The sequence below is a fragment of the Trichosurus vulpecula genome, chromosome 7 (genome assembly GCF_011100635.1).
Source record: "Trichosurus vulpecula isolate mTriVul1 chromosome 7, mTriVul1.pri, whole genome shotgun sequence".
Taxonomy (NCBI): Eukaryota; Metazoa; Chordata; class Mammalia; order Diprotodontia; family Phalangeridae; genus Trichosurus; species Trichosurus vulpecula.
In genome coordinates, this window is record NC_050579.1 from 66,264,351 (window position 1) to 66,289,956 (window position 25,606).

General features: G+C 40.5%; 1 pseudogene; it reads left to right on the forward strand.

Annotated features, from left to right (window-relative positions):
- Nucleotides 1–47: 47 nt before the first annotated feature.
- LOC118857544 lies at nt 48–7,714 on the forward strand (annotated as a pseudogene).
- The last annotated feature ends 17,892 nt before the right edge of the window (nt 7,715–25,606 follow it).

Here is a 25,606-nt window from a genome sequence, read left to right on the forward strand (position 1 = left end):
CCAGCACTAGGACCCCAGCTCAGCACCATATAAGCTGCCAGGCCCCTATGGCCACCAGCAGCACCAGCCACTACTCCACCCCACCCCTGCAGTGCAGCACTAGACACAAGGGCCTCCCCTGGGCATCAGAGCAACATCAGGGCAGTGTGAGATAAACAGAAAGGGCCTGTAGCCCCTGGCACAAGAAGCCTGAGGCAGCACCCATTCTATCCTGGGAGCAGAGCTCACGTTTTAAAGAAAGGACTTAAAAATGAGCAAAAACCAAAAAAAACAATAAAAAAAGAATCTGATCATATTATGGTGACAGGGAAGATCAAGGCACAAACTCAGAAGAGGTCAATGATGTCAAAACACCTATGGGAAAAAACCCCAAGGGAAAATGGGAAGTAGTCTCATGCCCAGAAAGAACCCATGGAAGAACTCAAAAAGGAGCTTAAAAATCACGTAAGAAAGGTAGAAGAAAAATTGGGAAAAGAATGAGAGTGAAGGAAGAGAATTATGAAAAGAGTTGGTAGCTTGGGAAAAGAAAACAACTGACCAGGAAAATAGAACCTGAAGAAATAATGTCAGAATCACTGGACTATCTGAAAGCCATTAAGAAAAGGAAGACCTGGAAGAAATTATCAATGAAAATTATCCTGTAGTTCTGAAGACAGAGGGTAAAATAGGATTGAAAGAATCCACTGATCCCTTCAGGAAAGAGATCCTAAAATCAAAGCCAAATTTCAGAACTATTAGGTGAAGGAAAAAATACTGCAAGTGGCCAGAAAGGAACAATTCAAATATTGGGGAGCCACAATCAAGATTACATAGGATTTAGCATCCTCAAAAATAAAAGATTGGAGGTCATGGAATATGACAATCAGGAAGGCAAAGGAGCTAGGACTACAACCAAGAATCACCACCTACCTGGTGAAATTAAACATAATACTTCAAGAAAAAAATAATAGGCATTAAATGAAATACAAGGATTCAAAGCTTTCATAAGGAGAAACCTGAAGTGAACAAAAAATTAGATCTCTGATATCAAGACCCAAGAGAAGACTAAAAAGGGAAAATGGGGAAAGGAAACAAGGGATTCAAAGGAGCTGAACTGTTTACATACCTACATGAAGAGAGGATGCTTGTAATTCTTAAAAAAAACTGTAGCACTAATAGTACAGCTAGAAGGAATATACATAGATAGGGGGTGTGGATATAAGGTGAATTTGTAGGAATAACATAAACAAAATAACTAAGGAATGAGAAAGAGGAATATACAGGGAGCAGAAGGAAGGAAGAGATAGAATAGGGTATATTATTTCACGTGAAGAGGAGCAAAAAACTTATTAGTAGAAGGGAAGATGGGAAGGAGGGTGATGGGCAAAAATTGAACCTTACTCTCATAAGTATTGGCTCGAAGAGGGAATAATTTACATAATTAGTTGAATATAGTAACCTATATTACACAACAGAAAAGTAGGAGAAGATGAGGTAAAGGAGTGGGGGAGTCACAGAAGGGAGCCAGATCAGAGGAGGTAGTAGACAGAAGCAAAACTCTGTTGAGGAGGGAAAGTGTGAAAGGAAAGAGAGGATAAATAACAGGAAAAATAGGATGGAGGGAAATACACAGTTAGTAATCATAACTGTGGACTGGATGAACTCTCCCATAAAATGGGAGCTGATAACAGAGTGGATCAAAAATCAGAAGTGTACAATATGTTGTTTACAAGAAACATACCTGAAGCAGAGAAATATGCCCAGAATAAAGATAAGGGGCTGGAGCAGAATTTACTATGCTTCAGTTGAAGTTTGAAAAGCAGGGGTTGGGGCAGCTAGGTGGCGCAGTGAGTACAGAACCAGCCCTGGAGTCAGGAGGACCTGAGTTCAATTCTGACCTCAGACACTTGACACATCTATTAGCTGTATGACCTTGGGCAAGTCACTTAACCCCAATTTTCCTGCCTTCCCCCCTGCAAAAAGAAAAAAAAAAGCAGGAGTAGCAATCCTAAGCTCAGGCAAAGCAAAAGCAAAAACAGACCTAATTAAAAGAGATAAGGAAGGAAACCATATATGGCTTAAAAAGGTACCATAGACAATGAAGTAATATCAATCCTATACATATATTCGCTAAGTGGCATAGCATCCAAATTCTTAAAAGATAAGTTAAGTGAGTTACAAGTTCATGACCAAACAAGAGATAGGGAGTATTACAAAATGTAAAATACATAATTTTGATTATATAAAATGCATAATTTTGATTATATTAAATTAAAAAGCTTTTGCACAAACAAAACTAATTCAACCAAGAGCAGAAGGAAAGCAGAATGCTGGGAAACAATCTTTAGAGCAAGTATCATTTCTCAAATACATAGAGAAATGAAATTATAAGAATACAAGCCATTGCCCAGTTGATAAATTGTCTAACGATATGAACAAACAGTTTTCAGTTGAAGAAATCAAACCTATCTCTAGGCATATGAAGAAGCATTCTAAATCATTTTTGATTAGAGAAATGCCAATTAAAATAATTCCAGGGTACCACCTAACACCTATCAAATTGGCTGATATTACAGAAAAGGAAAATGATCAATGTTTGAAAGAATGTGGGGAAACTGGGATACTAATGCATTGTTGACGGAGTTGTGAACTGATCCAACCATTCCAGAGTGCAATTTGGTACTATGCCCAAAGGGCAACCAAACTGTGCATACTCTTTTGTCCAGCAATACTACTTTGTATCCCCAAGAGGTGATATAAAATGGGAAAAGAGCCTACGTATGCAAATATATATACATATATATGTACATACACACATGTGTATATATATGTACGTAAATATATACGTATATATATATATATGTATGTATGTATGTGTACACACATATACATACGTACTGGAAATTGAAAGGATGCCCATCAACTGGGGAATGGCTGAACAAGCTGTGGTATATGAATGTAATGGAATAGTATTGTGCAATAAGAAATGATGAACTGGCAGATTTCAGGAAAAAAAACCTGGAAAGACTTTATATGAACTTATGCAAAGTGAAATGAGCAGAACAAGGAAAACATTGTACACAGTATTAGCAACATTGTGTGATGATCAGCTATGAATGACTCAGTTCTTTTCAGCAGCACAATGATCCAAGAGAAGTAAAAAAGACTCAGGAAGGAAAATTCAATCCACATCCACATAAAGTACTGATGGACTCTGAATGCAAGTGGAATCATACTATTTTCACTTAATTTATTCTTTTTCACAATTTTTTCTTTTGATCAGTTTCTTCTTTCACAACTGTTGACTAGTATGGAAATATGTACTACATGATATCACATGTATAACATTAAACTGCTTACCATTTTAAGAAGAAGGAAGAAAAATTTAGAACTCAAAATCTTGTAAAAATGAATCTTAAAAATTATCTTGACAAGCAATTGGGAAAAAAAATTTTAAAACTATGAAAAAGAGAGTGTCTGTCTCAGTTAACACATTTCATAAATTCTTTTATTCAGATACTCTGAGAAACAAAGAATCTCTCTATTGCCAAGGCCTTCAAAAGCTGCACATCTGGCCCAATCCATACTTGAAAATAAATTGCCTGTATAAAAGTACAGGCAACATGATCAATCTGCCTTTGCTTGAACATCTCTACTGAGGGGCAACCCAAAGCCTCTGGAGGAAGCCAATTCTACCCTTCAACAGCTTTAATTATTAGAAAGTTTTTCCTTAGACTGAGCCTAAATTTGCCTCTGAAGTTTCCAACTATTTATCTTAGTTTTACCCCTTGGGGCCAGTTAAAACAAGCCTGATGGCAATAGAGACACTCTACCTACGGCTCCTGAAAACCTTGAGTAGGAATAGATAAAACAGGCCTGGTACTCACAAAGTGGGTTCAAAGCATTCATCTATACATTATTTCACTTCATCCAAGGTCTTTCAAAGATTTTTCACATTTATTCTAAGATCTCTTGATTGAGACATACTCTTACCTAGTTAAAGTATAAGAATTAAAGAGAGGAGAAAAAGTGTTTATCCTGATGATCACTGATATCATTTAATAGCATTTTTGTAACTTTCAATAAGGGCCAGAGCCTGAACTGATTAACCAGCTGAACCTAAGCTTCTTTGTTCCCTGAGTAAACTTAGAAAATACCTCTTCCTATGTCAACAAGGCTAGATCAGGCTCACTTAAGAGCATTCTTTCCCCTGCCTGTGGCCATTAAGGATGAGACCTTAACCCCAGACACTATCCTGAATAATGTGACTTTTTCTTATCTTAGTATTTTATGGGCATACACTGTGTTATAGAACGCTATTGGTAAATTAAACACAGAGAGCCTGGGTTGTAATTTCAATTGACAATTTGTCAACTCTCTTATTGTATTTACAAACGATTCCATTAAGGAAAATACTTTTCTTCTATCATGGTTAAACATACTTGAGGATTGTAACAGTGAAGTAACACAGGCTTGCTGAGTTGGTACTAAAATAATGTATTTAAGCCTTCTCATTTCTTTGTTCAGGCAGTCAGACTTTGTCTGGCGCCATACATGTATGTATCTGCTATACCTTTAAGGGAATAAACAATACGCATTTACATATCACCTAGTTGTTTGCCTCCTTTGACCAAACTTTCAGGTTGACAATCCCCATCCTTAACACATAATTATAGCATTGGGTTTAGAGTAGGGAATACTTGGGTTTAAATCTATTTCTCATACTTACAATGTGACCCAGGGCAGGTCATTAGTCTTCTCTTTCTTCTGATCCTAAGAGATATTTTTAAGTTAACCTGATGGCTAACAACAAAGATCAGAAATGATTCAATAAAAAATGATGCTTCACATTTACATGGCCTTCTGGGTAGTCATAAAAGTAAATGAATGATCTTTGAGTTTAAAGCTCTTTCATAGGATGTGGGGGGTGGGGGTAGCAGGTGATCCCACTAGGATTTCTTTTATTGGATGGTGTGGGTAGGAAGAATGGCATGGTGGAAAGAATGCTTGATCCCATGGAGGAAATGTGTGATGTGAGTTTGAAAGAAACACCTTCTCCCCAGAAAAAAAAAAATAAAACTCAGAGGCCAAAGAAAGGGAGTTACAGGGTTTTATCAATAGAGAGACTGGTAGTCTGTATTTTATTTAACAACAGATAAACCCACTGAGCCCTTCTGGAAGAATGCCACCACTATCTCCTTGGAACCCTCCAAAATTCAGATGGGGTTAACCAGGGAAAATCATTTATCCCAGAATAAAACTGATCTTTGACAATTTCTGAGACACTAAGTTTAACAAGTTACAATCTCAAATTTAAGACATTGTCCCCTCAAATAATCTGACATCCTTTGTCTATTACTGAAATTACTCCAAAGAAGGGAAGTAACTATTTGCCCACTAGGCTTCTTTTGCCACCTGGAATGTTGATTTAAGACTGTGTAAAACCCTACATTGGTGTGTATCTCCCTGGGTTATATAGGAGGTGCCAGCCACCTTGTAATTGCCCATCAGCTGTTGCTAATTAAACTTTTTTTTTCTTGTAACTTTGCTTCTTGATTTACTGACCTCCAGTCAAACAGACCAAGGTGAGAGGAATTACTCTTCTAGTGTACAATAGGATCTCTGGGGGGAGAAATTCCCCTATGATCTTGAATCAGATGATCTGGGTTCAAATTGTGAGTCTGTCACTTACTGCCTGATCTAATCAAACACTTTTAAAATCTAGGGTTCCTTATCTGTAAAATGAAGGGTTTGCCTTTAAAGACCATGAAGGCCCCCTTTCAGCTCTTCACCTAAGAGCTTTAGGACACTTTAAAAAGAAGTCCACAATGTTCTTTTGTGTTTGGGTAAGGTTTATTCTAGTGAGCAGGTTTGAATTGTAGTCTGAATAATAGGCTCTTGCTGATTTATCCCACTGTTTCAACCATCCCCTTCCTATTTAAAGGAAGAAGTGTTGTTATTGTTAAGGTTGTGTAAACACTTGAATTTTAAACCTTGTTTTCATAGCCAGAACCTCGGGAATACTTAACTTTGGAACCTGTCAACTGCAAATGCAGCTACTGCTTTGCATACCAAAATCACTATGCATGCAGTACCAAAATACCCTCTTAAATTGTCTCAGGTTGTACATATTTACACACTAAATCTCCACAGTTCCAGAAGAACTGTTAAAATGTAGTGAATGAATAATGCATTCTTAAATCATATTCTGTTGTATGAACGGTGGTGTCCACCAAAAACTCAATCCTCTAATTCTTGGTATTAGGTCAAATTGAGAAAAGTTCTATTTAAACCTTGTGTCTCTCTGTTCTTGGGCTACCTCTGGAAAAAAATATCTCAAATAAGATACAAAGTTATGTAAACAAAGATTAAACTTGCATGGGGAGGTAGCAGTGGATAGAGCACAAGCCCCGGAGTCAGGAAGACTCAAGTTCAAATTCAGCCACTTTCTGGTTTATCTTAGGCAACTCACTTAACCTCCATTTGCCTCAATTTATTCAACTGTAAAACGGGGATAATAAAAAACAACTATCTCCCAGAGTTGTTGTGAGCAACAATTGGGATAATATTTGTAAAGCACTTAGCACCATGCCTGGCACATAGTAGGTACTATAAAAATGTTAGCTAATATTATCTTTGTTGTTATAATTACTTTACATGAATATATGGTAGACCTATGATTTCATCAGAATAAGGATCTCTAAATGTGGAGGCTCCCTGTACCAATAGCAATCAAAAACCTTTCTATGACTTAACAAATATCATCTAGGCCTAAGGAGTTGCTTGAGGAGCAGAAGACTAATGGCTTGCCCTGGGGCTCCCTGTATGTGTGAGAAATAAGATTTAAATCCAAGTCTTCCCTATTCTGAACCTAATGCTGTAACTATACGTTAAGGGTGGAGATAAATGTTTGTTTTTTGTTTTTCCTCTCACTTTAATTCTTATAACTTAACTAGGTAAGAGCATATATCAATCAATCAAGAGATCTTGGATTAAGTATGAAAAATCTTTGAAAGTCCTTGGATGGCCTCACACCATGTCCCCGCGCTCTGGTTCTTGCTTCAACAATGTTTGTACAGAACAGATCTGGGGTCCCCCAGCTCCCCTAGCTTTTTAGCTTTACCTTTCTGCAGCCGGCCAGCCCCTGGGACCAGCCCCCTGCCTCTGGGACCTGTCTCCTCCGCCGCCCCCCCCCACCCCTTCCCAGCCTCTGGGAACAGCCGCCTTCTCCCTTCGCAGGCAGTGCTAAGATCTCTAGCTCCCAGATTCGCCAAAACTTCTCCGAGGCCTAGGCTGGTGTCAAACGCCTGGCCAACCTATACCTGCAGGCCCCCTACTCCTACCTGTCCCTGGGTTTCTATTTCACGTTTTTTTTCTGTGAGCTGGTGAAGGACCAAGCCGAGCTCCTTATGTGGCTCCAGAACCAGCGCGGGGCCGTGTCCTCCTCCAGGCTGTGCAGAAACCTGCCCAAGACGAATGGGGCCGCAGCTTCATGCAGGCTGCCCTGAACCTGAAGAAGGACCTGAACCAGGCCCTCCTGAAGCTGAATGCCCTGGGCTCAAGGCAACTTCCTGCAAGGCTCTGCAACTTCCTGGAGAACCACTAGATGGGCAGGGAGGTGGAGCAGTTGAAGCACCTGGGCAACCACCTGACCACCCTGCCCCACTTCCAGGCAGATCCCCAGTCCGCTCTGGGCAAGTACCTGTTTGAGAGGCTAAGCCTGAAGCATGACTAGGAGGAGGAGCCCACGGCAGGCAGCCTTAAGGCAGAACCAAGAACACCACAATAAAGCTAGATGCTCATGTAGAAAAAAAAAAAAAGTCCTTGGATGAAGTTTAATAATGTATAGATTAATGCTTTAAACCCAGTTTGTTAGTACCAAGCCAGTTAAATCTGTTCCCACTCAGGGTTTTCAATAACCCTGGGTTGAGTGTGCCTCTTTGTCATTAGTTCAAACTCCCCTCAGTTTTGTCTCCCATTTTAGGGCCTTAGTGGGTTGCTCATACAAAGGAATGTTAAATTCACAGATATAGCAAGAATAAATGTACAAATGTTTCTCCCAATATACCAGAGGCAAAATCACTTCATCCCAGGGAGTGGAGTACTCATTTCTCTAACTTATGGGCTTAAGCTGAACCTCATGGCCTTTGGTTTGTCTCGACTGACCCCATAAGCAGAGTCAGTAGAAGTGGGAAAGCTGCACTATTTCAATCATGCTATTTATTTGTTCATTCATCTTCCAATCATGCAAAGGTTTTAATAGAAATTTGGCTATTAAATTCTCACCCTCCCTAATATCAGTAAAGTAGAGATACAGTCAGAGCCCTGGTCCAGAGGGTTACTGTTCTAGGTGGGGAGAAGAATTCAGTAGAAGAATAACGCTCAGGTATTTTAAATTAGTGGTGGTATTTTTAATTTGCCTCCAAAATTCTTGATGAATTTGGGGATGGGGGTGGGGTGTCTGGAGAAAGACGCTGATCAGAGAGAGTGTGTGCTAGATACTTGTAACAGTAAGGCAATAAATACAACATCAAGATAATCGTTGTGTGGGACAGAGACCACTACTCAAAAATATCAAGACAAAGACTTAGATACCTTGAAAGCAGAAAGGAGTTTATTGCTTTCTGCAAGAAAGGGTGCAGCACCCCCTTCACACTAATAACGCCAGCCTGGGAGTATGAGTTGGGAGCCGCATCCTCGGCTTTTTATCCCTACCGTGACGCCTCCTCCCTCTCTGCACGCCACCCCTTCATCCCATTGGCTGGGCTTCAGGGTGCACAATCTGTTTGAGGAAATCTACCCAGCAACAGGGGTTTCGGGGTTTGCTAGCCACATAAGGAAATAGGGTATACACAGAATTCTGCCCGGAGACAAGAAATGAAGGAGTGCTTCGATATTTTGTTTCTACTATGTGCTCAAAAACAGGGTCCAGGTGTGTGAGGGAGGGTCGGGTACAATACAGGATGTGCTGAAAAACATGTTTTTGCAAGGTTAGCTAGCTGCAGGTGTTGTTTTTGTGAGAGAGAGAGAGAGAGAGAAAGAGAGAGAGAGTACATGTTAATAGAGAGGACACAAGAAATTATTCACCCTTTGGGGAGGCTTCACTTTCTGTGAGGTCATCTCTCACATTGTGAATATGCCTATGTAGTTCTGTATCGCAAAGTATGAGAGACTCCCCATAAAGAAGGTAAAAGAAGTATAACATTTATTCAGACACCAGAGAACCATATCCCACAAGCCATTTATCCAGTCTATCACAGCAGTAAAACATTCCACACACAGTATCACAACCTGGATCCTTGCCATCCCAAAACCTCTCCCATCCCCTGCTGGGGTCTTCCCCAAAACAAACTCACTGTACACCTAAGTCAGCCTGTTCAGTTCTAACAATCACAAGGGCAGCCATTAGCAGCCATTAGCGGCCATAACTGATCTCTCTCTCTCTCTCTCTCTCTTCATTTCCTGTGACATAACTTCCTTTTCCTGTTAGGAAGTTCCTCCCGCCACATGCAACTTAGGCTGTCTGTGACATAAGCAGGTTATGTGGCCTGTTAATGGGTGGGAAAGATCTCCCAATCTAAATCACTACTACAATACTTAACCTTCAAGCCCATTGACAACATAAGCTTTCAGCTTTTTGTTAGCGGCTGTTTTTGTTTACTCTCACTCTAACTCCTCCTGCTTGTGCTTTCCTGCCCTGGTTGCTATTGAACTTTTTACTATATAGCCTTTTCCAGATTCCTCACATTCCCTATTTTCTCTTGAGAATGGAAGGAAAGAAAAGGGAAGGGAGTGAAAGAGTTATAGTCCTCTCTGGGCAGCATTGCCCCTTCCTGGGAGAACTTTACTTCCTGGTCCCATACACAGACTTTTACTTCCCCTGGGATTTTGCGTGGTACAACTCTGCACTGTGCTAATTGTGGAATCTATTTGTTATCTTTCTTCCACTGAGCAGGAGGGCTGCCTTCTGGAAAAGCAGGATATGCTAATCCCTCTGCACCCTGTCTTTTTATCCCCATGGTCGTACCCCAAGTGATCTGTTAATCTTCGACAGAAGACATCTAAATTGTGTCTTGCTGCTACCATGCTGTCAAAGGAGGGAAAACAGGGGCTCCTGGGAGACACAGAAAATAACTTCCTTCCTGCTTGCTTCCTGTGCAGGAAGCTCATGTACAAAAACTGTCCCAAACTGGTATCACACTCACGCCAGGTTAAGGAGAACAACAGATTCGGGCAGAGGTGTTAAGCTGAGCTACTATTTGACTCTCCTCACTTCTGATATTTCTTTGCCTAACACTACTGATCAACTTATAGATCACCTGGTTTAGGGTGTGTTCAGGGAAGACTAGTATCTCTGGTGTGAGGGCTGCTTTCGACCTTTGGTATCCACCTAATCCACCCAACTCTCCCCTGTGGCTCCACAAAGTTGTACCATGTAGAGCCGCCACACATTGGTAAACCATTTCAGCAGACTGACTGAACAGTTTGAGGGTAACTGAGGTGTCCCAAAGCCTTTGCTGAGTTGGGGGTGTCTACCCCAGGAATATAAAAGACTTTCCCTGATGAAATGGGTGAATGAGAACAATTAGTTCCAATGGCATTGAAGGCAGCTGAAGCAAGTGCTGTGGTGTGCTTAGAGACTGATTAGATATTGAAGACATCAGGGTCATCCACAGAAGTCTTTTTTACTTTGTCTTGCCACTGGACTCCAATGACTCTGTAAGACAGAGTGAGGCCAATGACTAAGTGCCAATCAAATGATATCACCATATCATTTTTACCTATCTCAAAGTCCTGTGGTGACAGGCAAGTGATGAAGCAGCAGGTATGGATAGTTATAACCCTTCATACAGGTGGCCCAGGCCATAGGGCCAGCTCATTGGAAACAGCGGTAGCATTCAGCAGCACCATGGGTGTCTGGGTGTCTGAGTAGCCTTTTAAGGACTGCACTGTTCACCTCCTGGCATGAGGAACGGTCTAAAAGAAGTACCATAAAAATTGTCTGCCTTACCCAACCCTGGCCTGTGTACCATGACAGGTGGGAATCCCAATTTCAGGTTGAAACAAACACAACCACACACACACACACACAACGTACAAAAAACTTCTGCAAAGATTAATCTACTCACCACTGCTACATGGAATAGGTGCATGCTTATAGACAACGTGAAATCCAATAGAACTGAAAGACACACATCTCTTGTTGCAAGATAACCCAGCAGATATCACATCCAAATATCAGCCTTGAGTGAAAAAGAGCTTACAAATGAAGGCCAGCTTAACAAAGTTGGAGCTGGATAGACATTTTTCTGGAGTGGCTGCAGTGAAGGGGAGCACCTTGAAGCTAGGATAGGTTTTATAATCAAAATTAATCTAGTCAACAAGCTTGTATGCCTACCAAAGGGAGTGAATGACAGGATCATAAAAAGGCATCAGTGTGCGTGCTTCCACCATGACAAACCTGATGAGGTCAAAGAAGAATTTTATGAAGACCTGGAGACTCTCATCATCAATGTGCCAAAAGATGATAAGCTTATAATTGTGGGTAACTTTAATGCAAGAGTAGATACAGACTACCAAATATGGCAAGGAGTCCTTGGGAGAAATGGAATTAGAAACAGTAATAGCAATGGTCACTTACTACTGAAGACTTGTGCATCTTATGACTTTTTCATCACCAACACTGTCTTCCGTTTACTTAAATGCAACAAAACTTCGTGGATGTACTCTTGCAGCAAACACTGGCAACTAATAGACTATGTGATTGTAAGGAGAAGAGAGAGGATGTAAAGACAGTAAAGAAGAAGATGTGAGAATAAAGAAGATGATGCATGGGGCAGAATGTTGGACTTATCATAGACTTATCTTCTCTAAACTAAATAATCGCATTCAGCAGAAGTGTTGGCCCCAAGACAAGAAGACTACCAGAAGACTTAATGTTAACTGATTAGTATTTCTTTGAGTAGGTACAATTCATTGCTAGCTTAGAGGGAAAGCTGAGTCAGCACTTGGTTGGCAACAGTAGAGCAGAAAAAGGAGTTGGTGTACAGCACTGTATTTACTCATCTGGTTCAGAACACTTGAAAACATCAAGACTGGTTTGACAAAAAGTATGAGGAAATTCAGAAGCAGCTAAATGAAAAATGAGAAGTCCATAGGGTTTACCAGCAGGATAGTTTATCCACCTCTAAGAAGGAAATGTTTAATTCCATCAAAAGAATAAAGCAAGGGAAGCTTAGAGAGATGAAATATTCTTGGCTCAGCAAGAAGGCAGATGAAATTCAGTTTTACATTGATAGTAACAATCCAGAGCACTTTCATGATGCCCTCAAGGCTATTTGTTGGCCAAAGACTTGCGGTGCTGATGGAGCCTCATTGATTAATGATAAAGACATGATCCTGGAGAGATGGGCTGAATACTTCCATATTGTTATCATCAGACTATCACAAATAATGCTAAAGCCATAGATCATATACTTCAGGTTGGTGCCAATCCTTCTCTAGCTGAATTTTCAACTGAAGAAGAGGTTTTGAATGACATTCAGTTCTCTCATGTGACAAAGCACCTGGTACTGACCCTGTTACAGCTGAGATTTACAAGGAAGGGGACCCACTGCTCATACAAAAGCTGACTGAAATTTTCCAGCTTATATGGCAAGAGCAGGTTTTCCCTCAATAATTCAAGGATGCCTCCATGGTCTATCTTTATAAAGGTAAAGGAAATAGATTGTCTTGTGACAATCACAGTGGGCAGGTGTCTCTCTCTTAGTCATTGCTGACAGGATTTTTGCTAGATTCCTCCTTAATAGGCTGATCTTTCACCTGGAAGATGGTCCTCTACTTGAGAGCCAATGTAGTTTCAGAAAGGGCCAAGAAACAGTCAATATGGTATTTGGTACCCAAAACTCCAGGAGAAATACCAGGAGCAGAACAGAGGTCTGTATACAACATTTGTTGATTTGACCAAGGCTCATAATGCTGTCAGTCATGAGGGCCTATGGAAAATTATTTCAAAATCTGTTTGCCTAGAGATGCTCAACACTATTAGACATCAATTTCATGACACAACATTTGCCCAGGTTCTGGAAAATGAATGATGCTCTTACACTTTCCTAGTCACCAGTGGAAGAAAGGAAGGCTGTGAGCTTGCTCCTATGCTTTTTAGCATGAGGTTTTTAGCCATGTTGTCATAGCCATGTTGTCAAATGCCTTCAGTGAAGATGAGCAGAGCATCAAGGTCAACTACTGCACTGATGGAAAATTATTTAACTTGAAAAGGTTACAAGCCAAGACTAAAGTGGAGGGAGAGTTTGTGGACAACTTTTTTTTTATTTGCAAATGACTGTGCACTCAATGCAGCCTCTGAAGCTGAAATGCAACAAAATATGGATAAATTCTCTACTATTGGTGCTAATTTTGGCCTAACAATTAACATCAAGAAAACATAGGTTCTCTACTAGCTGGTACCACGTCATCCATAGGTAGAACCATTGGCTACAGCAAATAGAGAAATTAGTGAATACTGCGCATAAGTTCACTTACTTTGGCAGCATAATTTCCAGGGTTGTACACATTGGTAATGAGGTTGGTGCATACATTGCTAGAGCCACCTAAGTGTTTGGGAGGCTCCGAAGGAAAGTATGTGTAGTGCCAATGTGATACCCACAGCTGCTTCGGCTGCTATGAATATGCCGGCATAGTTCTGAATCACAAAACATAACAGACTGTCTTCATGGAAGACAGAACCAAAACATTTATTCCAACACCAGAAAGCCAAATCCATCACAGTCATCAAGAAATTTATACACATTACCAATGCATGGGGCACCACCATCCCCAAGCCTTCCCTCCATTAAGGCCTACCCACAAATGAACTCCCTTAAGCAAAATCACTCCCTCTCTCACTCACGCTAGTTCCTCTGCCAGCTCTCTCTTTCCAGCTCTGACTGCTCTGTCTCACTTCCTGCTCCACCCCTTCCTGCTCCACCCTTTTGGGAAGGTCCTCCCAGCACAGGCTCATGTGACTCAGAGACTTCCATGTGACTCAGTCAGGTTACATGGGCTTATTAATGGATGAGAAAGATCTTCCCATTTTCATTAACATCATAGCATGGGAGAGAAGAGGTATTAGGCTGCCTACCAAACTGAAGGTCTATAGAGCTATTGTGCTTACCACATTGTTGTATTCCCATGAAACCTGGACAGTCTACCAGCATCATGCCAGGAAATTTAATCTCTTCCATTTAGATTGTCATAGAAAGATATGAAGATTACCTGGCAAGGTATAATACCAGAAAGTGAGGTTCTTTCTCAAGCTAAACTGCCTAGCATTCAAACTCCATTACAGAGAGAGCAACTCTGATGGGCACACCATGTTTGAATGTCAAATGTACATTTGCCTAAAAGTCTACTTTAGGAAGAACATACACAAGGCAAGCACTCACGTGGGTATCAGAAGAAATAAGGACACTATCAAGGTCTCTCTGAAGAACTACAATATAGTGATGTCATTTTGGTCCTCTTTGAGAATGAAGTATAACAACCATGTGAAAATCCCACTTTGAAGACTGCTGGCATAGTGTACTCACAAAGGAACTTAGAAAATGAAGGTAGTTAGCCAAATATTAGTGTGTGTTGGAAGAGCATCACATAAAATATGTAGAGAAGGTAACAGTAACATTTTCACTTACATTTCCAAGATAAATACAAACAGAATTTTAGAATATCAGAATTGAAAGGGAACTCATTTATTCTAGTCTATGCTGTTACCTAAAAAAAAAGTGACAAATAGTCATTCAACCCTTGCATAAGACTCTCTGATAAAATGTACCTCCTCAAAAGGAACCCATTCCAATTCTGTACAACTCTAATTCAGATATTTTTATTCTCTCCTGACATCAAGCTTAAACTTACCTCTTAGCAACGTTTACCCATAGCTCTTCTCAATCTAAACCAATCTATCAATCATTCAATCACTAACCATTTATTCATTAACTACTATGCGTCAGGGACTAGGGAGAGAATAGCAAATATGAAACAATCTCTGCCCTCTAGGAGCTGACATTTAACTGTGGAAAACATTGTGTGTGTGTGTGTGTGTGTGTGTGTGTGTGTATAACACACATATGTATGCATATATATGTATATGTATATGTGTGTGTGTATATATATATATGTATATATATAAATGCAAGATAATTTGAGGTAAGCATTAGTAGCTGTAGGAATGAAGAAAGGTTTCAGGAAGAAGGTGGTGCTTGAACTGATTCTTGAGGGAATACTTTAAAGATTCAAAGAAATAGAACTAAAGAGGGGGTACATTCCTGGTATGAGGCTCAGAGATGAGATGCAAAACAAGATGGATAGTAGATAGATAGATAGATAGATAGATAGATAGATAGATAGATAGATAGATAATTGTGATACTAGGCTATTTATTAATAGTTTACTAAGTGCCAGGCATTGTACTAAGTTCTGAGAATACAAATACAATTAAAAAACAAGATAGTTCATGTCCTCATGAAGCTTACATTCTAGAGGGAAAAATACAAAACATAAAAGGGAGCTAAAAAGGGAGTGGAAATGGAGGAGAAGGTGGGGGTCTGATCCAGAAGGAGTGTGGAGAGTCATAACTCAAATGGATTTGTATTTGTTGTTGTTCATCCTTCCTTTTCCAGGAGGACCAATGACATCATGGGATAATGTCTGACTTGCACATGAATTTAATTTAAATGAGGCAGAGTTGCACAATGGTTTGTAGTAAGCATAGCTGGAATGGATACATCCTCAAATTTATGTTTCAGGATGAAGTCACCATCAGAGGAAGAAATTGTAGAGGTGAAAATGTTTCAAGAGTGAAGAAGGCTGCTAGGACAGAGCTCCAGAAGGATTCCCAGGGTCAAAGATTGAATTGGATTTGTTATAAAGATTTCTGGAGTATGAAACTGTCATTATCATTGTAAGTTCAGGCTAAGCTCACCAGGAACAGGAGCTCCAGGGGCTAAACTGTCTCCTACTTTCCTGAGGCTGGGGAAAGGTAAGGGTGTTTGAGGGAAGGTAAAGAAAAAATAAAAAGAGCTATTTTAATCTTTCTTCCCTGGACAGCTAGGTGGCACAGCGGATAGAGCATTAGCCCTAGAGTCAAGCCAAGTTGAGTTCAAATCCAGCTCAAGAATATACTAATTATATGATCCTGGGCAAATCACTTAATCTTGTTTACCTCAGTTCCTCCTCTGTAAAATGAGCTGGAGAAGGAAATGGCAAAGTACTCCAGTATTTTTGCCAAGAAAACCCCAAATGGAGTCATGGAGAGTTGGACACAATTGAAATGACTCAACAATAACAATCTCTCTTCCATGACAGTGATACAAATAGTCAAAGACAACTCTGTGGTCCCTACTGATCTCATATTCTCCAGGCTAAACACCTCCAGTTCTTTCAACTGATCTTCACTGTGGCATAGACTCAAGGCCCTCCTCCATTCTGTTTGTTTTTCCTTCTGCTTACACACTCACAATATCTGAAACAATTTGTTCATTAACCCTTTGGCACTGTATGAACTAAGAAATTGAATTAGTGCTAATGATTTTCTCTACTCCTGAGTCATGAATGTTAATTCCCATTCATCACATTCATGCTAACTCAGATGGGAAGCATTTTTCAGTTGACAGCTGCCTCTGATGCTCTTTTTTAGATGAAAATGGGGCAAAATCTTAGCCAGACGATGCTACTGGTCTATAAATCCATTAAAGTAATTACTGTTCCACATAAATTCCACTTACCTTTTTCTGAATTTGATTTATTATTGATATTTGCAAGTGTTTAATATCAACATCTGCAGGGGCTAATTTACTTTTTGAAATAATGAGCAATGACTTTTTTTGTTTTGTTTTGATTTAATCACCATAACTTTGAGTGCAAAGCAGCAGTGGAGAATGCTTCTAATGTTTGGTTTTTCTTTACAGAGGCTCTATACTACTGGTGTTTTCCCTTTGAAGAACAGGCTAGATGTAAAACAAAGGTTACCTCTGATTATCCATTTCCTATCTATTGTTTAGAAAAATGTCAAATCAGTACTCTTCAAATGACTCTAAATCATCATTCCTCTGTTTCAGAACAAGACCCAGAAACACCCTATTGCATCTGCTTGTGATGCAGGAATTCTGAGCAAAGAGGCACAGGAAGCCACAGTAATCAGTCTAAGCTTTGTTATGAGACTTACTAATAGGAGACTTCAATGACAGCACCTTGGAATAGATAATAAAGAGCAGGGTATAATTCCATTCAGGGGTTTGGTCCTTAAGCTATTTATGTGTTTTACTTAAACTGCTTAAGGAGAGAGTATATTGAAAACTAGTGACGTGGGCACATATATGGCTAGGGCTGCAAGATGTGTAAGTGTTCAACCAATGAGGAATTGGCTGCCAGCCACACATCATCCTAGCTAGAATATTTGTGACCTAGCTAGAATATTTGTGAATTTCTTCCTCCTAACTGCAACCATTATTCATTTAACCCATAATGTTCCTAATTGCAACCATGATGTATTTGACCCACACTCTGACTTTCTCATCTAAAATACTCCCAGGCCACCTCTTCCCTATGTATGTGTTTTTTCCCCTTTATTCCAGTGTATGCTCCTTGAGGGTAGGGACTGTCTTATTTGCCTATATTTGTATTTTTACAGCTTCTTATACCTGTCATATAGTGAGTACTTAACACATATATATGTATATATACATATGTGCATATATGCACACGTACATATATGATATATACATATACAATATATAATCATACACACACACATACATGTAATTCTTTAATTTCAAAACCTAAAACAATGAAAACATTAGTTCTATCCTTATTTAGTAGAAAAATGCTTGCTTGTACTATCCTCTTAACAGAATGCCAAGTGTCGTATAATTCCATCTTCTGTGTTTTGACTTTCCTAAAATCAGAACTGTATGTAGCAACAATTCGGCTAGCAGCTGTTGTGGGGTGTAAGACCCAACAAGACCAGCAACAAGAGCTGCCAGCACAGTTTCTTTGATCTGCTTTACTAAGGAAAGTAACTTTAAGGGGATAACAATCTCACTTTAATCACACATACATATATAACTCAGTTGAGGAGGAAAAGCCAGAAAGCTGTACTTCAGAACACATACAAACAAATTACAAACATACATTATAAACAGACCAAATACAAACCAACATCTGGGTTAGCAAAGCCAGGGGGGGCAGTTACAACAGATTGCCCAGAGTCATGCTCTACTCTTCCAGGGAGTGGGAGCCCCCAGCAAAACATCTGGGTTTCTTCAGAGCTGGGGGGCTCTTAATGGCTACCCAGAATCTCCACACCAACACTCTTCTAGTGAGTGAGAGCCCAAACAAAACATCTGGGTTTCTTCAAAGCCAGGGGGCCCTTAACAACCAGCTTGCCCAGAGTCACATGCCATTCTTCCAGTGAGTGAGAGCCCCAAAAGTCAAAACACCAACCTTGGATCTTACATACCTATCTCAGGGCCCTGGAGCACTTGATTACCTCAGTGCTGAGAAGCACTCAAACAAAGAACAGTGAAAGTCCCATTTAGGGTGTGGGAGAGAGAATCCCTAGTACCACCATATACAAGTCAATTACTCCTGATGCAATCAAAGAAACAAAGGCCAGACTCTTCAAGGGCACTTGATTAAATAAGTGCTAAAAGGGAAAACAGTAAAAGAATTAATTACTGATACATCTCCACCCCTTTCCAGGATACTTGGCTTTACATAATCTAAATAGCCATGGATCCTGGAACAAATACAGGTATTATACATTGTGATCCAATCAATCAGGAAACTATAATGAAACATATCATTCAGTTTAATCCCCAACATACTTATTTACAATGCACCATCCACCCCTAGGTCAAAGCAAATCAATCTCTTTAGTCAATACAGAGTATCCAAGCAAAGTCCTTCTTGAGGGTGTATCCTTCTTCCCACAAGGCCTTTGCAGGCTTCCTCCTGGTACCCTCAGCCTAGCATGCTTGAATTAGCAGAGTCTCAATACAAACAAAAAAGTCCAAATAAAGTTCTTTTGGGGATGTGTCCTTTTCCCTACATTGCCATTGCAGGCTTCCTCTTGGCACCCAAAGTCCCATTTCAAAGTAAAATTCCAAATAAAGCTCTCTTGGGGATCTGTTCTCCCAACACTGTTCCAGCCCCCCGCTTCCAAGTCCTGAGTGGTGGCTGGGCAACAAAGCCAACAGGGTGGGGTCCTGGGGGGGTCTATGGCACTTCCCTCCACCCCCCATAGTCAATTCCACCCCTCCCTCCTGGGTCTCAAACAGCCCCAGGGGAAGGCAGCAAAAAAGCACACTCAGAGCCTGGATGCAAAGTTTTCATCTTGCCCCAGAGTTGAACTCTAGGCTCCTGGGTTCTAGATCATCCAGCTTCTGCTGGCTGCTCCTGGCTTCTGCCAGAATACCAATGTAGGTAGTTCCCTACCTCTATGCTCATCTCACCAAAGTCGGCTCATAGGCAGCTTACTTCTCTCACCTTTCCAAAGTTCTAGTGCAAGAAGTCTTCTGTTCTGCCTGGGTCAATATGTTGGCAGCCACCACCCACTTCTTCTTTCTCCTCACCAGCCACTCCTGTCCAGTCTGCATGGTCATTGTCCACTCCAAGGCCATTCTCCACTCCTGTTTCAAAACTCCACATACAATACAATCTCAGGATGTTCATCCTTCCATCACAGTTCTGAGGTGGGCTTATGAACTCAAGCCCTGACTCTCACCATCCACACCACCCCCAAGCCTCTGCTAGTTCTCTTCCTACAGCCTCTGCTCCAGCCTGTCTCCTCCAGATTGCTAGTGGGGTAGGGAAGGGGCAGGAGAGGTTATCTCCCAAATCCCCTGCTCTGGGATCCCAGGAAAGTACTCCCCTCACTGCTACTTGCATGTTCTCTTTCAGGGCTCTGGAGCTCCACAGAACCATAGCCTCCACAAGTACAAAGAGCAACCTAATAACTGGGAAACATTCAACCACCATCACAGTACCCCAAAGCTCCATACTTTCCTTTCAATCTGCAGATCCTGCGGACAATGCCATTATGTAACAACAATTCAGCTATCAGCTGTTGTGGGATGTAAGACCCAACAAGACCATCAACAAGAGCTGCCAGCACAGGTTTTTTTATTGATCTGCTTTACTAAGGAAAGTAACTTTAAGGGATTAACAATCTGAGTTTAATCCAACATACACATATCATTCACTTAGTTCAGGAGGAAAAGTCAGCAATCTGAACATCAGAGCAAATACAAACAAATGACAAACATATATTATAAACAGATAAAATACCAACCAACAGCTGGGTTAGCAAAGCCTGGGGGCAGTTACAACATCTTGCCCGGACTCACATGCCACTCTTCAGATGTATCAGTAATTAAGGTGGGACTTTATTTTACTGTTTTCCCTTTTAGCACTTATTTAATGAAGTGCCCTTGAAGAGTCTGGCCTTTGTTTCTTTGACTGCATCAGGAGTCATTGACTTGTACATGGTGGTACTAGGGATTCTCTCTCTCACACCCTAAATGGGACTTTTACAGTTCTTTGTTTGAGTGCTTCTCAGCACTGAGGTAATCAAGTGCTCCAGGGCCCTGAGATAGGTATGTAAGATCCAAGGTTGGTGTTTTGACTTTTGGGGCTCTCACTCACTGGAAGAATGGCATGTGACTCTGGGCAAGCTGGTTGTTAAGGGCCCCCTGGCTTTGAAGAAACCCAGATGTTTTGTTTGGGCTCTCACTCACTAGAAGAGTGTTGGTGTGGAGATTCTGGGTAGCCATTAAGAGCCCCCCAGCTCTGAAGAAACCCAGATGTTTTGTTGGGGGCTCCCACTCCCTGGAAGAGTAGAGCATGACTCTGGGCAATCTGTTGTAACTGCCCCCCCAGCTTTGCTAACCCAGATGTTGGTTTGTATTTGGTCTGTTTATAATGTATGTTTGTAATTTGTTTGTATGTGTTCTGAAGTACAGCTTTCTGGCTTTCCCTCTTGAACTGAGTTATATATGTATGTGTGATTAAAGTGAGATTGTTATCCCCTTAAAGTTACTTTCCTTAGTAAAGCAGATCAAAAGAACCTATACTGGCAGCCCTCTGTGTGCTGGTTGTTGTTGATCTTACACAGCCATGGTAGCTGCTAGCCAAATTGTTGTTACAAAATGGTATAGTCAGCAGGATCTGCAGATTAAATGGAAAGTATGGCATTTTGGGGTACTGAGATGGTGGTTGAATATTTCCCAGTTATTGGGTTGCTCTTTGTACTTGTGGTGGCTAAGGCTCTGTGGAGCCCCAGGAGCAACAGAGGCCTGAAGGAGAACAGGCAAGTAGCAGTGAGGGGAGTGGTTTCCCGGGAGCCCAGAGGAGGGGTGCTGGGAGATAGCCTCTCCTTCCCTCTCCCTACCCCACTAGCACTCCGGAGGAGACAGACTGAAGCAAAGGCTATGGAAGGAGAACAAGCTGAGGCTTGAAGAAGGGTTGGATGGCTGGAGTGAGGGCTTAAGTTGATAAGCCTGGCTCAGGACGATTGTGCTGAAAGGGTGAATGCCTTGAGGTTGTATTGTATGTGGAGCTTTCAAACAGGAGTGGAGAATGGCCTTGGAGTGGGCAATGGCCTTCACGGAGATTTGGTGGAAGCTACTGCTGAGGAGAGAGAAAAAACGCGGACAGTGACTACCAACATATTAACCAAGACTGAGTGGAAGACTGCTTGCAGTAGAACTTTAGAAAGGTGAGATAGGTGAGCTGCCTGTGAGGTGAGGTGAGGGAAAAGGTGGAGAACCACCTATATCAGGATTCTGGCAGAAGCCAGGAGCAGCCAGCAGGAGCTTGGAACCCATAGGCCAGGAACCCAGGAGCTTGAAATTCAGACCTGGGGAAAGATGAAAACTTTGTATCCAGGCTCTGAGTGTGCTTTTTTGCTGCCTTCCCCTGGGACTGTTTGGGATCCAGAAGGGAGGGGTGGAGTTGTCTATGGTTGGGGAAGAGGGGAACTGCCTTGGACCCTCAGGGACTCTACCCTGTTGGCTTTGGCACCCAGCTGCCCCTCAGGACTTGGAAGCAGGGGGCTGGAACAGTGTGGGGAGAACAGATCCCCAGCAGAACTTTATTTGGACTTTTTTGTTTGAGTTGGGACTTTGGGTGCCAAGAGGAAGCCTGCAATGGCAGTGTGGGGAGAAGGACACATCCCCAAGAGAACTTTATTTGGACTTTTTGTTTTCATTGGGACTTTGCTAATTAAAGCATGCCCATGCCTGAGGGTGCTGGGAGGAAGCCTGCTATGACAGTGTGGGGAGAAGGATACACCCTCAAGAAGGACTTTACTTGGACACTTTGTATTTACTAAAGAAGATTGTTATTTGCTGTGACCTAGTGGTGGATTGTGTTTGCATTGTAAACAAGTATTTGGGAATGATAATGAATGATATGTTTTAATTCCCCGATTTATTGGATCACAATGTATAATACTTTTATTTGTTCCTTGTCCCAGGACCATGGGTATTTAGATAGTGCTAAGCATCCTGGAGGGAGTGTAGATATACCAGTAATTAAGGTGGGACTTTCTTTTACTGTTTTCTCTTTTAGCACTTATTTAATCAAGTGCCCTTGAAGAGTTTGGCCGTTGTTTCTTTGACTGGATCAGGAGTCTCTGATGACCTCCTTGCCTCAAGGGAAAGCCTGGTTTTCGTGGGTTTGAATTACATGTTTATGACGCCAGAAGCTTTTAGGACATGTGGGTTTGAGTCGCACTTTGTGACTCCCTTTGATGCTGAACAAGATATATAAACTCCTTTGGATCTCTCACTCCCTGGAGGAGTGTTGATGGGAGACTCTGGGCAGCCCTTTTGAAGAGCTCCCCCCCCTCCGCCCCGGCTTTGAAGAAACCCAGATGTTTTGCTGGGGGCTCTCATCCACTGAAAGAATGGCACGTGTCTCTGGGGAAACCATTGTAACAACTCCACCCCAGCCCCAGCTTTGCTAACCCAGATGTTGGTTTGTATTTGGTCTGTTTAAAATGTATGTTTCTAATTTGTTTGTATTTGCTCTGAAGTGAAGGTTGCTGCCATTTCCTCCTGAACTAAGTGAATGAAATTTGTATGTTGGATTCAAGCGAGATCGTTATCCTCTTAAAGTTACTTTCATTAGTAAAGTAGATCCAAAGAACCTGTGCTGGCAGTTCTTGTTGCTGGCCTTTTTGGGTCTTACACCCCACAACAGCTGCTTCCCAAATTGTTGTTACAGTGTATTTGCATATTATTGCAATGACCAGGCATGTATGTGCAATTTCAGTCCTTGACCTGGTTATCCGACATCTATAATTGGGGGTGGTGTTGGGTTTCATAGGCAAAACTTTACCAACTATTTTCAGAATATTTTTATTTTTTCTGGGAATACACCTCTAGATAAAAATAATAATTGCTTTAAGCAGTCATACTTAAAGATGTATCTTAGGATAATTTAAATGTGAATCTGGCATGAGTATATTAAGATAAAGTTGTTGATTATGATCTCAATCTTAATTTTTGGTTGCTTGAAAATATACTGGTGTTTCTCCTATGGGGATTCATAGGAGTCCTAGGAAAACTGACCTAATAATTGACCAGTAGTGCAGTCATTGTCGTTGTCATCGTCATCATCATCATCATCATCATCATCATTTGTTAACATATGTCTCAAAGGTATCTCTTAAGTTTATTTTACACAATAAATGAAAAGATTCCCTCAAAGTTCTCATAGTAGTGAGATAGTGGAGTGACTGAAGTAGAGAGTTTGGTATCAGGATGACCTGAGTTCAAATCCTGCCTCAAGCATTTACTAGCTGTTGAAGAGAGATTAAATGATTTGTGTAAGCACACAGCTACTAAACTTAAGATGTGGAATTTAACACAGTCTTCTTGATGCCAAATCCAGCCACTTACATAGTACACCAAGTTTCCTTTCAAGTAGAGACTTTGAAGTTTGTTTGTTTTTATTCTAAATGTGAGCTGCTGTAATCGGGGTTCAGATTTAAAAAAATAGATTCAGGTTAATGAAAAAATCTTGAAATAGAGTTATAGACTTTTCATGGCTTACCTCTCAAATTCCCTCATAAGGAATGTAGGCTTTTCTTGAAATTAATAGACTATGCAGTAGTTGAATTCAAATTAAATGCAAATGAAACCATTTATATGAGTTCATGATGCTTTTCTCAAGGAGGTTTGAAAACACATTGGGTTGTTTTTAACAACAGCAACAAAACCTTATTTTGTGAGTGCACATATTACAATAATGTTAATTTTGTCTTTTAGGATGAGACATTATACCATCCTGTTTAGAGTTACATTATTTTCTTCCCATGTGCTCATCTGGTAAGCCAAAATTCATTGTTCTTAAAAAAATTTTAAAAATAACATTCCCGTTCTTTTAGGAATGAAATATTTTCTGTACTCTTTCAAAATGAAGATTTTTTTTAAAGAATCAAAAGTATCTCATCCAAATAGGTCCACTGTGTAGTTCCATATTTCTAGTAGACTCCTGGAAACTCTGAATGGTATGAAGTAAAATATTGTTTAAATCAATGACTTAAATTTATACCTTTTACTGAAATTATGATATAGGGTCATTATTCAATTTCAAAACACCCACATTGTCATCTTAGAATTCCTATATAGTATGTACATATTATAAAAATTAATGTCAGATAAAATGTAATTACATTCTGAAAAGGTCATAGAGTACTATGACACACAGTACTCCTGTTTAAGTATAAACAGGAGAAACTGTGGGATATTATGAAACCATGGCTGATTTTAGATTAACATTAATGCATATAGGACTTACAGACTTTGGGTAACAGAGGATCATAACTAAATGAGTACAGTGAGTAATTTGTAGAAATTTGGAGAAATACCAGCTTGTCGTCAGGAGGTCTAGAACCTATCTCCCCCCTTATCTCTCTGAGAGGCATACTGGCAAGGGGAAAAATATGAGACTTGAAATCAAGAAGACTTTGGTTTAATTCTGACTCAGACACTTATTATCTGATATCTGTATGACCATGAGTGGTTTCCTTACCTTCTTAGCCTTTGTTTCTTCACCTATAAGATGAGGGTAATACGAGCACCTATTAAACAGATTTTACGAACTTTAAATATATATACAAAGGGCAATTATTATTTCATGTTTTTAGATTATCTTCCTTGAAGGCTCAACTAATGTGCCATTCCTTTGTGGAGATTTCCCTTAGAGAATAGCCTTAGTTGAAAATGTCTCACTCTTCAAATTTTTCTAGTCCACTTCATAAAAGAATTATTCTCACCATCCTTTTCCTTATGTACATATCATATTCCCTACTAGGTACTTTGTACATTTTGTTGTTTTTTACTGATATCCAACTCTTTGCAACTGTTATGTGGTTTTCTTGGCAAAGATGCAAGAGTGGTTTGCCATCTCCTTCTACAATTGATTAAGTCAGAGAGGTTAAATGATTTGCTGTGTTACACAGTTATTGAGTATCTGAGGTCAAATTTGAACTCAGGTCTTCCTCACTGCAGATACAGTGCTCTATCAACTGAACCACCTAAATAAAAGGTTATTATATTGAATT